General features: G+C 42.1%; 1 pseudogene; it reads right to left on the reverse strand.

Annotated features, from left to right (window-relative positions):
• Positions 1–3,306: 3,306 nt before the first annotated feature.
• LOC126285563 (5S ribosomal RNA) lies at positions 3,307–3,424 on the reverse strand (annotated as a pseudogene).
• Between the last annotated feature and the right edge of the window lie 9,325 nt (positions 3,425–12,749).

Here is a 12,749-nt window from a genome sequence, read left to right on the forward strand (position 1 = left end):
GGCATACCGACAATCTTTCTTTCCACGAACAATACGGGACTGGAATAGAAGAGAGAACCGATAGAAGTACTCAGGGTACCCTCCGCCACACACAGTCAGATGGGTGACAAGCTACATATACCTAGGCTTTTAATAATAGCCGGTCGCTGTGGCCGAGCTGTTCTAGGCACTTCAGTCTGGAGCCACGCGACCGCTACGGTCGCAGGTTCGAATCGTGCATAGGACATGGCTACGGTCGCAGGTTCGAATCGTGCATCGGGCATGGATGTGCGTGATGTCGTTAGGTTCGTTAGGTTTAAGTAGTTGTAAGTTATAGGGGACTGATGACCTCAGATGTTATCTCCCATAGTGCTCAGAGCTATTTGAATCATTTTAATTATAACAATAAATATAGAAACATTTTACGAGTAATGTAAGAACAGTAATTATAAATTAATAATTTGTTTGTATCGGTGTTTAGTATATATATAATGTCAATGACAGTGCAATTCAGATAAATAAATCATTCGAGAAATACGTATGTCATGCAGTTATTTAAGAGCCCTGATAGTAACAAAGTTTCGCAACTTTATAGTCGCAGGTAAGAAATATCGTACACTTTCCATCGTGCGTGTAGTTGTCATTAGGATACTGCAGCCTTGAGTTCACTGTGAGGAATGTGTGTTATCGGAGCTGTTATTACTCTGCGAGTGTGTTTTTCTCAAGATTCCGGGTGACCGTCGTTACTGAAGAGAGGCAGCGGTGTTCTTGACAGAGGGAGTGAGGCGTCGGAAGACACTCTGAGCGCTGGGCAGTCCAGCGTGTCGTCAGAAGCGCCGCATTCCTCGTCTATGCGGACTTTAGTAACGTAGCTCAGAGGTTGTGCAGCCGGCCGTAACTGCGAGTTATACATCGCGTAACTGCCTTCAGTGTAAACGTCACGAACAGTGAGTCATCTTGAACGGCCGGTGCTCTGCAACCTAGATACGGGCGAAGGATGTCACTGTAGCGTGATTGTGTCAAAGGTTGCATAAGTTGAACATTTCTTTATTTCGGCGAAGTAAAATCGCACGTTGACACTATCATTAGCGCCAGATCCAAAATATTGACAGCGTTATAGAACGATTACGAGACGTGTTTCGTGATAATATACCCAAATATCAGAAAATCATTGATAACGGTACTAAGTACCTTCCGCAATACACTGTACACTACCTTGCGGAGTATACATAGAGTTGTACCGGGTGATCAAAAAGTCAGTATAAATTTGAAAACTTAATAAACCACGGAATAATGTAGATAGATTTGAAAACTTAATAAACCACGGAATAATGTAGATAGAGAGTTAAAAATTGACACACATGCTTGGAATGCCATGGGGTTTTATTAGAACAAAAAAAAACAACAACAAAGTATTGCAAGACGCGTGAAAGATCTCTTGCGCGCGTCGTTTGGTGATGATCGTGTGCTCAGCCGCCACTTTCGTCATGCTTGGTCTCCCAGGTCCCCAGACCTCAGTCCGTGCGATTATTGGCTTTGAGGTTACCTGAAGTCGCAAGGTGTATCGTGATTTACCGACATCTCTAGGGATGCTGAAAAACAACATCCGACGCCAATGTCTCACCATAACTCCGGACTTGCTTTACAGCGCTGTTTACAACATTATTCCTCGACTACAGCTATTGTTGAGGAATGATAGTGCACATATTGAGCATTTCCTGTAAAGAACATCACCTTTGCTTTGTCTTACTTTGTGAAGCTAATTATTGCTATTCTGATCAGATGAAGCGCCATCTGTCGGACATTTTTTGAACGTTTGTATTTTTTTGGTTCTAGTAAAACGCCATGTCATTCCAAGCATGTGTGTCAATTTGTACCTCTCTATCTACATTATTGCGTGATTTATTCAGTTTTTAAATTTATACTGACTTTTTGATCGCCCGGTAGATCATGCTGATACAAAAAAATGTTCCATTGCACACTTACAACATGAGTAGCACGTTACTGTAGTCATCGCTATATGTGCTGTAGTGTTAATTTTTATCTGTGCGGTCGAAATGACTTTTTTGTTACAAATTTCTCGAGGGGTGTTAAAAAAGCCAATTAGAAAAAATTATAACAAGCCAAGTAACTTTTATTGACTGGCGCATTGCACTTCAAACTGATATACATGACACAATTTTTCAACATAATGAGCAAGTCTGTGTAAACATCAGGACGTTCTACTAATCGTTAAGTTCGTCGACGAATAAAATTCGGTGCTTGCTCATGGAGCCATTCGAAAACCACTGTGTGGGAGGCCTCGTCGTTGTAAAATCATCTCTTTCCCCTCTGACGCGCTTTCAGATTCCCGAAAAGATGCGTGCACGAACTGGACTTCCCGCCCGCCATTACCCACGTCCGTGCGGCTCTTGTTCGAAATGTTGGCGTCATTTCGCTACGGCTGAACGCGACATTGCATTTTGTCCACATACCGCCACAATTTCATGGGGAATCTGTGTAAATTTTACACTTTTTTGCCGACGAGAATCGTACCGTTCCCCGTACTTTAACACTGGAGTACGTTCCCAGCTACCGCGCCATTGCAGTCGTACACGGTGATGCGTCTGTTACCCGCAGCCGGCCTCTGTGGCCGAGCGGTTCTAGGCGCTTCAGTCCGGAACTCCGCGGCTGCTACCGCTGCAGGTTCGAATCCTGCCTCGGGCATGGATGTGTTTGATGCCCTTACGTTAGTTAGGTTTAAGTAGTTCTAAGTCTAGAATACTGATGCCCTCAGATGTTAAGTCCCATAGTGCATAGTACTTGAATTTGTTATCCGCATCGCAGCAGAACTGTACCTGCAGGAAATCCGGGACATGTACGATGCGCCACTGTCGTTGCGCCGTGGTTTTAGCATAAGAAGACAAGCGTAGCTCATTTTCTGATGGCACTACGTGTTCTTTCTCGTAATCGTCCAAACGTTTAGGTGAATGAGGATGTCAATTTTTTTTCGAAAATATACAGTAAGGGACGATTCCAAACATCGTTAATTTTGTTGATAGTGTAGGGCATGCGTCTCTTAACTCCCAGGGTAGCTTTTCGTACCAGGCCGTCTGCGAACTGGAGATAAATGTTGGGTTGTTTATGATGACGAAAACTCAACTAAACTCCTCCTGAACACGCCATGAAGACCCAACGGCACTGACCGGCCGCCGTGTCATCCCCAGCCCACAGGCGTCACTAGATGCCGACATGGAGGGGCATGTGGTCACCACAGCGCTCTCCCGGCCGTATGTCAGTTTCCGGGACCGGAGCCGTATGTCTCACAAGAGCTGAGTGCACCCCGCTTGCCAACAGCGCTCGGCATATCGGATGGTAACCCATCCAAGTGCTAGCCCAGCCCGACAGCGCTTAACTTCGATGATCTGACGGGAAGCAGTGTTACCACTGCGACAAGGCCGTTGGCTTTTTATGATGAAGGTGTTACTAATTTGTCAACAGTGGTCCGGCTGCAATCAAGTTTTATGGTCATAAGGTCTTGTCCTGCTGTTGCACAGTCGAAGCCCGATTTTAAACGGGGAAATCATTGTCCTTCAAAAAGGTGCACGATGCCGTCCATTTAACTACTTGCGAGTGGGGGCCACGACGGTGGGATTACAGCTTTGCCGGCCGCTGTGACCGAGCGGTTCTAGGCACTTCAGTCCGGAATCGCGCTGCTGCTACGGTCGCAGCTTCGAATCCTGCCTCGGGCATGGATGTGTGTGATGTCTTAGGCTAGTCAAGTTTCACTAGTTCTAAGTCTAGGGGACTGATGATCTCAGATGTTAAGTCCCATAGTACTTAGAGCCATTTGAACCATCTCAGATTTACTTCAAACATTGTACACCTTTAATAGGCTGTCAACACAACATAATGTGGAAATAGTAACGTGCACTACACCGACAATTTTGTCGCAAGAGAAGTTTTACGCGTCTATTATGTGCCTTAGTCTATTATGCGCCTTATGTATCTGTCTTTAGGTACCATATGTTAGAGTTCATGGTGGTCAGCTGATTAGCGTTCGAGCTTCGTCAGGCGAACGTGTTCGAGACGACTGTTCCACTGCTGCTCAGACTAAATTATAAATCAATTTTTTCATTACTGGTCATGTTATTTAATTTAATTAACATTTGAGAGGTAATATAATGGAAAAAACATGTGCATTTGCATGAAGATTCAGTGTATGTTTTCCATGTCTGTATGACAAATACCATCCTGCAAGTGTGATGTCGAGAGCACACTCTTGTGGTCTGGCGATTCTGACTTATTATATTACTGACTGTGAATAACGTAATTCGCATCATTGTTTACCGAGGTGTGACTCGCGCTTTCCAAGCCTGTCCCTAGTCCTTTAAAAATTAATAGCCGATAGTAAATAGTCAAATAACATGTGAAATTCACTACAACTTCAACTCTCAATGTTACATACATTAAATAATGTGACCAATGATGAAAAAAATATAGATTTAAAAAACAGTGGTAGCAGGACGTGAATCGTCGCCTCGTACATGACCGTATTACATAGCGCGAACGCAAACCGCTTCTCCAACCGACTTCTACTGCCGCAGCCTTCGCATTGATTCATCAGGCACATAACAAACGCGTAAAACTTCCCTTGTGATTTTCTCTGAATTGCCAGAGTAGTGCACCTTACTACTTGCATAATTGTTGTTTTAATGGCCTACCAAAGCTGAACAAAGTCTGAAGTAAATCTGTGATCCCAACGTCATGGCCTTCCCTTGTAAGTTATTCAAATATACTATATACTGGGTGTTCAAAGTCTCTCCGCAGCCCCGTATGATTGTTAGCCACGTGTGCCTAGGATTGTTCGCGTGCCTGAGTTACTTCCCTTCAAGTGGACTCCTCCAACATTCCCTGTTTCGCTTATCTCAGCCAGCGTCAGTAGTATCGTTGGTGTATGTCGTTAACGTGTTGACGTGAACGTTTAAGTTTAGTTGCTTTGTTCGTTTGTTTCGTTATTGTCGCTGGTAAAATGCTAACCATCGAAGAACGTATGTTTTTAGTCGAACAAGTGTTCAAAGCTGGCGATAAATACACAGCTTTAGTTCGAACACTCCCACATTGCGATACTGTGCGAGATTTGATTAACAAATTTCGAAGTACGGGTTCAGTGACAGGTGCACCGAGAAGAGGTCGTCCTAGCGTTTTGTCTGAGCATTAACTACTCGATATTTCCGATAAAATGTCGATGAGGCCTAACAAGTCAGTAAGAAACCTCGCTCACGAAATCAAAGTCAGTGTCGGAACGGCCCACACAGCTGTAAGGAAAAAATTAGAAAATTAGAACTTTTCCTATACAAGGTGAGAGTCGTGCAAGAGCTGAAAAATACTGATCATGACGAGAGACTGCATTATTGTCAATGGTTAAAAAATTTCGTTCAACAAAATGGAAGGGATATTCTTAATGAAACGTTTTTCACTGATTAGGCGTGGTTTCATTTATCCGGGTACATGAACTCGCAAAATTATCGTATGTGGAGTACCGCAAATCCATTGTGTATTCATGAGGAACCACTTCATTTTGTGAAAATAGGAGTTTGGATAGCAATTTCTAGACGTCGGATTGAGGGTCCCATATTTTTCAACGAAACAATAAACGCACAACGATACTGCAGTGATATTCTGTACCCATCCATAGGAGAACTTGTGTTAAGTGAAACACTGAACGGTTATTTTCAACAAGATGGTGTAACCGCGCATACAGCTCGCGCCGCGCCCGCGGCTAACAATCATTCGTCACGGCAGAGAGACTGTTTGTACACCCCGTATATAGTGGCCTCAATAAGTAACGCAACACTTTTTCTTGTCAGTTTCGGTTGAAAAAATGCGGAATTTGCTGTGGGACATTGTTAAATTCTCCTACTTCGTCCCCTGTAGTTTCATGAATTTGCGATAGGTGCAGCTTTATACGTAGCCTTCAAAATGGCGTCTGTACCGGATGTACGTTCCAAGCAGAGAGCTGTCATTGAATTTCTTTTAGATGAATACCTGAACATAGCAGGTATTCATAGGCGCTTGCAGAATGTCTATGAAGACGTGACAGTGAACAAAAGCATGGTGAGTCGTTGGGCGAGGCGTCTGTCATCGTCGCAATAAGGTCGCGCAAAGCTGTTGGATCTAACGCGTGTTGGCCAGCTGCGCACAGCTGTGACTGCTGCCATGTTGCAACGTGCGGACACTCTCATTCGAGATGATCGACGGATACCGAATGAAGGGTACACTCTGCGGGAAGCAGTACGTGGATGATGGGGACGTTATTGGTGCTGCAAAAGATATTCGCTCCGACGTGAACCAGTAGAGCAGTACCATGCAGGCGTACAAGCTCTTCCAGTAAGGTCGCCCAAGTGTGTCGAATTGAAGGGAGAGTATTTTGAAAAAATTTGCCTGAATAAAGCTGATCTTCTGTCAGAAAAAAATGTGTAGCATTACTCACTTAACGCTCCTCGTATATATACAGGGTGTCCCAGCTATCTTGTTCACCCAAAATATCTCTGGAACAATAACAGCTATTGGGAAACGACTTTCACCGGTATCAATGTAGGGCTGGGGCCCATGAATGTACATATTTGGAAACATTCTAAAACGAAAGCATATTGTATTTTAACACAAACTTATGTTTTTTTAAACGGACCTCCTATATTTTTTCTTCAGCAATCCATAGCATGACAAAGCACATACACAATGGCGTTGATATCGCAATATTCCCATTACATCCCGAGATACTGAGACGCGAAGTTGACGCTTGAAACACCCGACATCCGCTGCTAGCGCACGTCCTGAGGCTCAGGCGTGAACCTCATGCTGCCCGTAATCGAGATGTGATTCACATGCGTAATCACACTTCCATACATATCAATAGGTCCGAAACGAATAATACGGTCTGCTACCATCCTGCAGTATGGGGTACACGCCTGAGCTTCAGGACGTGCGCTAGCAGCGCATGTCGGGTGTTTCAAGCGTCTACTTCGCGTCCAAATATCTCGGGATGTAATGGGAATATTGCGATGCAATCAACGCCATTGTGTATGTGCTTTGTCATGCTATGGATTGCCAAAGAAAAAATATAGGAGGTCCATTTAAAAAAAACGTAAGTTTGTGTTAAAAAACACATATGCTTTCGTTTTAGAATGTTTCCAAATATGTACATTCGTGGGCCCCAGCCCTACATTGATACCGGTGAAAGTCGTTTTCCAACAGCTGTTATTGTTCCAGAGATATTTTGTGTGGACAAGATAGTTGGGACATCCTCTTGATAACTCCAGGATCCGAAAAGAACGGGAAGTCGTCTTTAAGAACTATTATAACTGTTGACAAGTATAGAAATATAACTTTTTACCATAAACAGCTGTTGGATGTACTGTGTGCTACTGTGTATTACACACTCACCGTGTAATAAACTTAATAACGAAGTTGGAGGATTTAAGACATGCAAAAAGGTTGGGAGAAATTGGCGGCTCCCAAAACGTTTGTGAAGATAACTGAATGCGAGACATTACTGAATACTCGGATGACGGCACCTCCGCCCTTCGGTATAAAACGTATAGTCACTTGTGAAAGATGATCAGATGAACAGGTGTTACTTCAGGTTCGATGAAAATTGGAGACAGTATTGCAGTGAAACGGAAAACACATAAGATCACGTCCCTCTGAAAGGTTAGCGTTGGACATAACAGGAGCCAAGTCATGTGTTTGTTTTCATTCCACAACCGACTACAAGTCTGCTGTCCTCAGCTAACTTCAACTAATTGAGACTAACGATCAATTTGGACACAGCGATATGTCTCGATTAATGCCCCTAACGTCAGTGAGTGGGAACTTCGACACGAGAAAGACAGTAATGTGGTCCATTCGAAATATGCTGGTATGGTCAGAACTGCCAAGCGGTACTAAAGACTGAGGTAATGCAAAATTGCTGAGATATGATATAAAAATCTCCGCTATACTACTTCAAACACCTTCGTCACAACATTAGCCATTACACTTTAACGATTACTAAATACATCATTTTCATTACTATCTGTCTCCAATAAATCCATCATCAATAGCTCCTTTAAAAATCCATTCTGTAGTAAATTTTAATTCTTGTACGTTAGTAAGATACACTAAGGCGCATTTAAAAATGCATCGTCTTGGAATATTTTACACATCTATATAATTCCTTTTCAGAATCATGTATCAACATCTTTTTAATGTTGACACAACTATATTTACAGTATACATTTTTTTAACTTGATTCAGAGTGCTGAAACCTATGTGTTCTTATAGATAGCTCACATTCTTGACTTCCTTAATAAAATTTGTTGGAAGACTTTGGTATTCTTAAAATGGGAGACTATATTTGATTGTTTCTGATGTCAAAGCATAACTCTTTTCTGACTGTTGCAGGAACTTATCATCGCTCTCCAGTTCTGGAAACCACTTCTACGCTGCATTTGGTCAACATTTTATTGAAAATAAAAGCAGTTTAACTTTATTTATATAAGAACTGTAAGAAGATATCATTCAAGTATAATAAATACGAAAACACCGAAAAGACACCAACTATTATTATGAAATCTAGGCTACTTCTGACATTTCAAGAACCAGTATTAAGAGAATAAACTAGGAGTATATTACAGTTCCCTACACAGCGCTCCCGTAGAAACCGCAAAGTCAAGATTAGACTAAAGTATTTAAACGCGTCCCTGCGCTCCATACGCGAACACAACGGGAAGCAATGTTAATATATAGCCTCTGCTATGCACTTGACAGTGATTTGCAGAGTATGGGTGTTGCTGCAGATTTACGTAAGGATTGGGTGGGGTGAAACTTATTTCCTTCTTAAATAGCAATTTTATGCCTCAGGATATCAACACAGAACATGCAGAGCAGATTCCTAACGATAGATATAAGGTTTATTTGGCTCCTTTTTTCTGAATCTCTGTCATATAAATATGATTTCAAGGAGAACCCTTGCTGATATCAACAACGACATGAAATCCGCTGCAATCAAAGTGAATGGCTCGGTTTATTCTAGCTCACAGGAAAATAAAAACATTTAGAATCTAACGACACATTGACAGTGACGTCATTAGAGGTGGATTATTAACGAAATTGAGAAGGGTGAACAAAACTGACATGACTTTATAGACGGAACCACCATAAAATTCATATGAAAGTATTTAGGGAACCCTGGAAAAATGTTGGTAGTTGGTGATGATAATGAAAAACTATAAGTAGTCTCTGTAGTATTTGTCGCATACTGTCCACTTCTATTATTTTGGCGACTACAATTATCAAAAGTATTTTTCTTTCTAAGTGGAATGTACAGACTTGATTGGTTGCTGATATATTGGTTTTTGTGCATTTTCAGCGATAACTGCATACCTTCAAATCTCTGTACATATAATTAAGAATCAAAAATTATAATTTATGAACTATCAGTGGTATTAATAGGCAGTGTCTGGTAGCAGAAAAATGAATATTAATAATTTTAAAACAACTGCTGTATTCGTTTTTGTCTACAGTTGTTGTTGTGGTCTTCAGTCCTGAGACTGGTTTGATGCAGCTCTCCATGCTACTCTATCTTGTGCAAGCTTCTTACATGGGAAGTACTTTCGTGGAAGAGCTCCAAAGTAACCTAAGCCTCCGCAGCCGGTTCATGAGACTGTTTTCCTAGCGCTCGTCGCTGCCAGAGTCCACAACCGTGGTCGTCTTGATGGGCTTTCCGATATCCGCAGCAAACACAGTGTTTCACAAGCCTTCTAATGCGTTAAAGTTAGATTTGGGAATATGCCGCGAGCGAGCAGAGTGATTTGTTGCCCTTTTATCTGTTACGAACTTTTGCTGCCATCCAAAACACTAAAAATATGTATCTTTGAGTTTGCAACAATGTATTCAAAAGCTGATGCCATCTTAAGGAAGAATGATTACCGTTTAACTGAGGAGGAAATAAGTTACACATTACAGCAGATTGTATTCATTGCCACCTATCGCACTGGATGTGCTAGTGACGGTGAAATTCAGAATACCTTCAAAGAAACATATGGTAGGGATATACCGAACAAATCCTTCATCGAGGGACGGTGTGACAAGACGGAAAATGTGACAGACGTAGCCAAAAGTGGTCCACTGAAAATACTAACACCATAACAGTTTGTCGACTTCCAAGCTGCGTGTACTGTGAGTCCTACGAGGTATGCGCAACGCCTTATCGAGCCAGTCTCGTCTCTTCGTCGGCGTCTCCCGCACGGTGTTGTCCATGTGTTAACATGCAACGGTACAGAATCCGTGCTGTTCATGATTTTTTACCACAGGTGTCAGCAAGGTCTGGGAAGAGGGGACACTTGCCCTCTCTTGGAATCTGGGTACATCCTCTTTATTCATTACGAAATCCTCTCACATTTCTAGCAACGATTACAAGCGACTCGACTGAAGTGCAGTTTAATACTGCTGAGTCTGACAGGAAATACTGTGAGTTTAGCAGTCTTGGAATTTGGATCTTCTCTTTAGTCACGCTGTTCATAAGCAGTCGTGCCAATTCGTAGACGACTTGTCCAGGGATTAGGAGCATCTTAAACTCTAGGGGCTGCAACATCGTGCCAGATGCTATCATAGAGCAACGAATTCCGCAGTCCAGTTGGCCAGAGTGCTCCATAATTTTACAGAAAAAACCGTTCAAATCGCTCTGAGCACTATGGGACTTAACATCTGAGATCATCAGTCGCCTAGAACTTAGAACTACTTAAACCTAGCTAACCTAAGGACATCACATTCATCCATGCCCGAGGCAGGATTCGAACCTGGGACCGTAGCGGTCAAGTGGTTCCAGACTGAAGCGCCTAGAACCGCCCAGCCACACCGGCCAGCTATAATTTTACTAGCTGAAGATAGGAGCACTGCCTTGGTTCGGTCCTAGGCTACCAAAAATCGGTTCTACCAACCAATCTGAGGTTTTGGGGCATATTCCACATTCATCTTGGTCCTGGGTAACGCTTATTAAAACCAGTACGAAAATGTAGCTTTCAAAGCACATTTTATTCAACTTTAGTTACAAAATTCAACGTTAAAAATAGAAAGCATGGAAGTAATGAATTAAATCCATGGACGTGATCAGATGTGAAGTTTCGTAAGCAAACAAAGTGCAAGAGTGGTCATCAAAGTTGAATAAGTTTTTTTAAAAAGCTTATTCCCTATTTCTCCACTTCGTGAAACATTGATGCGGCACTTTTTTTGTTATTTTTGTTGGTATCCCATAGGATTTTCTCAGTAATTCAGTTTTACAATACTTCCTGTATCGTAGGATACTAATCTTCTTTCTTTCCTTTACAGTTAATGTTTCTCGCGGCAAAACGATATCGTTTATTATTTATTTAAATTTGACTGTAACAATGATTCAGATCATTTAAATTATCTAACATTAATCGTAATATGAAATTAATTTTTTTTACTTTCAAATCTATGTCACAGCTTATGATAAATTTCAAATTCTGTCTTCCGACAGTGTTTGCCGGAAAAAGATAACAATGGCAGAGGAAGAAAGCCTCTTGATGTTCTAGGACTCGTCTCACATCTTGCTTTCGGTTCCTTTGGTCGCCAGCGGATGACACAACCACATATGTAATATGAATTGGCTAGATTTGAAAAACAAAGCCGACCAAAACCTGTAATTAATTTTTTTCTCAAATGTATTCCTAAGGAAAAACTACCAAAATCAACTGTCGGCAAATATCAAATGAAGAAATTCAAAAGAAAACATTGTCTAATATATAGACTGGATATTGTACAGCTCATAACGGACAACGTTTACTTTTGAGACGTGCGTATATCGAGACTATGGAACCCATGTGCAAACAAAATTATCAAAATGCAGAAATATTTCCTTCTTAGGACATCTTTCATGCAATGACAAATGCGAGCTTCTACCTTTTATAAATAACATCAACCTTCCTCGAATACTACGCAGAATCTGAACGTCGTGCTTTAGAAATATCTTAGACTGGTCTGACACCAGGCGAAACGAACAACTATACCCTTTTTCTAAGGAGCAATGAGTAGCGCCGTTTGTGGGGGTCACGGCCGAAGACAACACAGCATACTGAAGAAGAACAAAATATACGAAGAAGAATAAGTTGTCAAAGTAAGCCCGAAGAACCTTGATAAGCTATCAGCAACCAAGAGAAACTATATGATATTGCAGTTCCTGTGTTCTTCAGAAGCCGCCCGCTGTGGCAGAGCGGTTCTACGCGCTTCAGACCGTAACCGTGCAGTTGCTACGGTCGCAGGTTCGAATCCTGCCTCGGGCATGGGTGTGTGTGCTGTCCTTAGGTTAGTTAGGTTTAAGTAGTTCTAAGTCTAGGGGGCTGATGACCTCAGGTGCTAAGTCCCATAGTACTTAGAGCCATTTGAACCATTTTTGTTGTTCAGAAGTACGACCACGATGCAGTGTTCCTTCCGACATCCATGCACGTGGGAAGGCACAGAAGAGTATCGACAACCATCAGCTATATAATCGAATGACGACGATGAAAATTTGTACCGTACCGGGACTCGAACCCGGATACGCTGCTTTTCGTGAGCGGTCGCCTTACCCTTTTTTTTTTATCGTGGTTGTTCTCCTCATTTGGTCTGGACGGACGTCATATGGCACTCCTTCAAATTGATCGTTAAATGAGTCACTCAGTTTTTTCTTTTTTTAAAAAATTGCAGAGCAGCCAGTAGTCTGTCCGAAGATGCTGAACTACCGTCCCGGT

This window comes from Schistocerca gregaria, chromosome 8 (assembly GCF_023897955.1).
Source record: "Schistocerca gregaria isolate iqSchGreg1 chromosome 8, iqSchGreg1.2, whole genome shotgun sequence".
Taxonomy (NCBI): domain Eukaryota; kingdom Metazoa; phylum Arthropoda; class Insecta; order Orthoptera; family Acrididae; genus Schistocerca; species Schistocerca gregaria.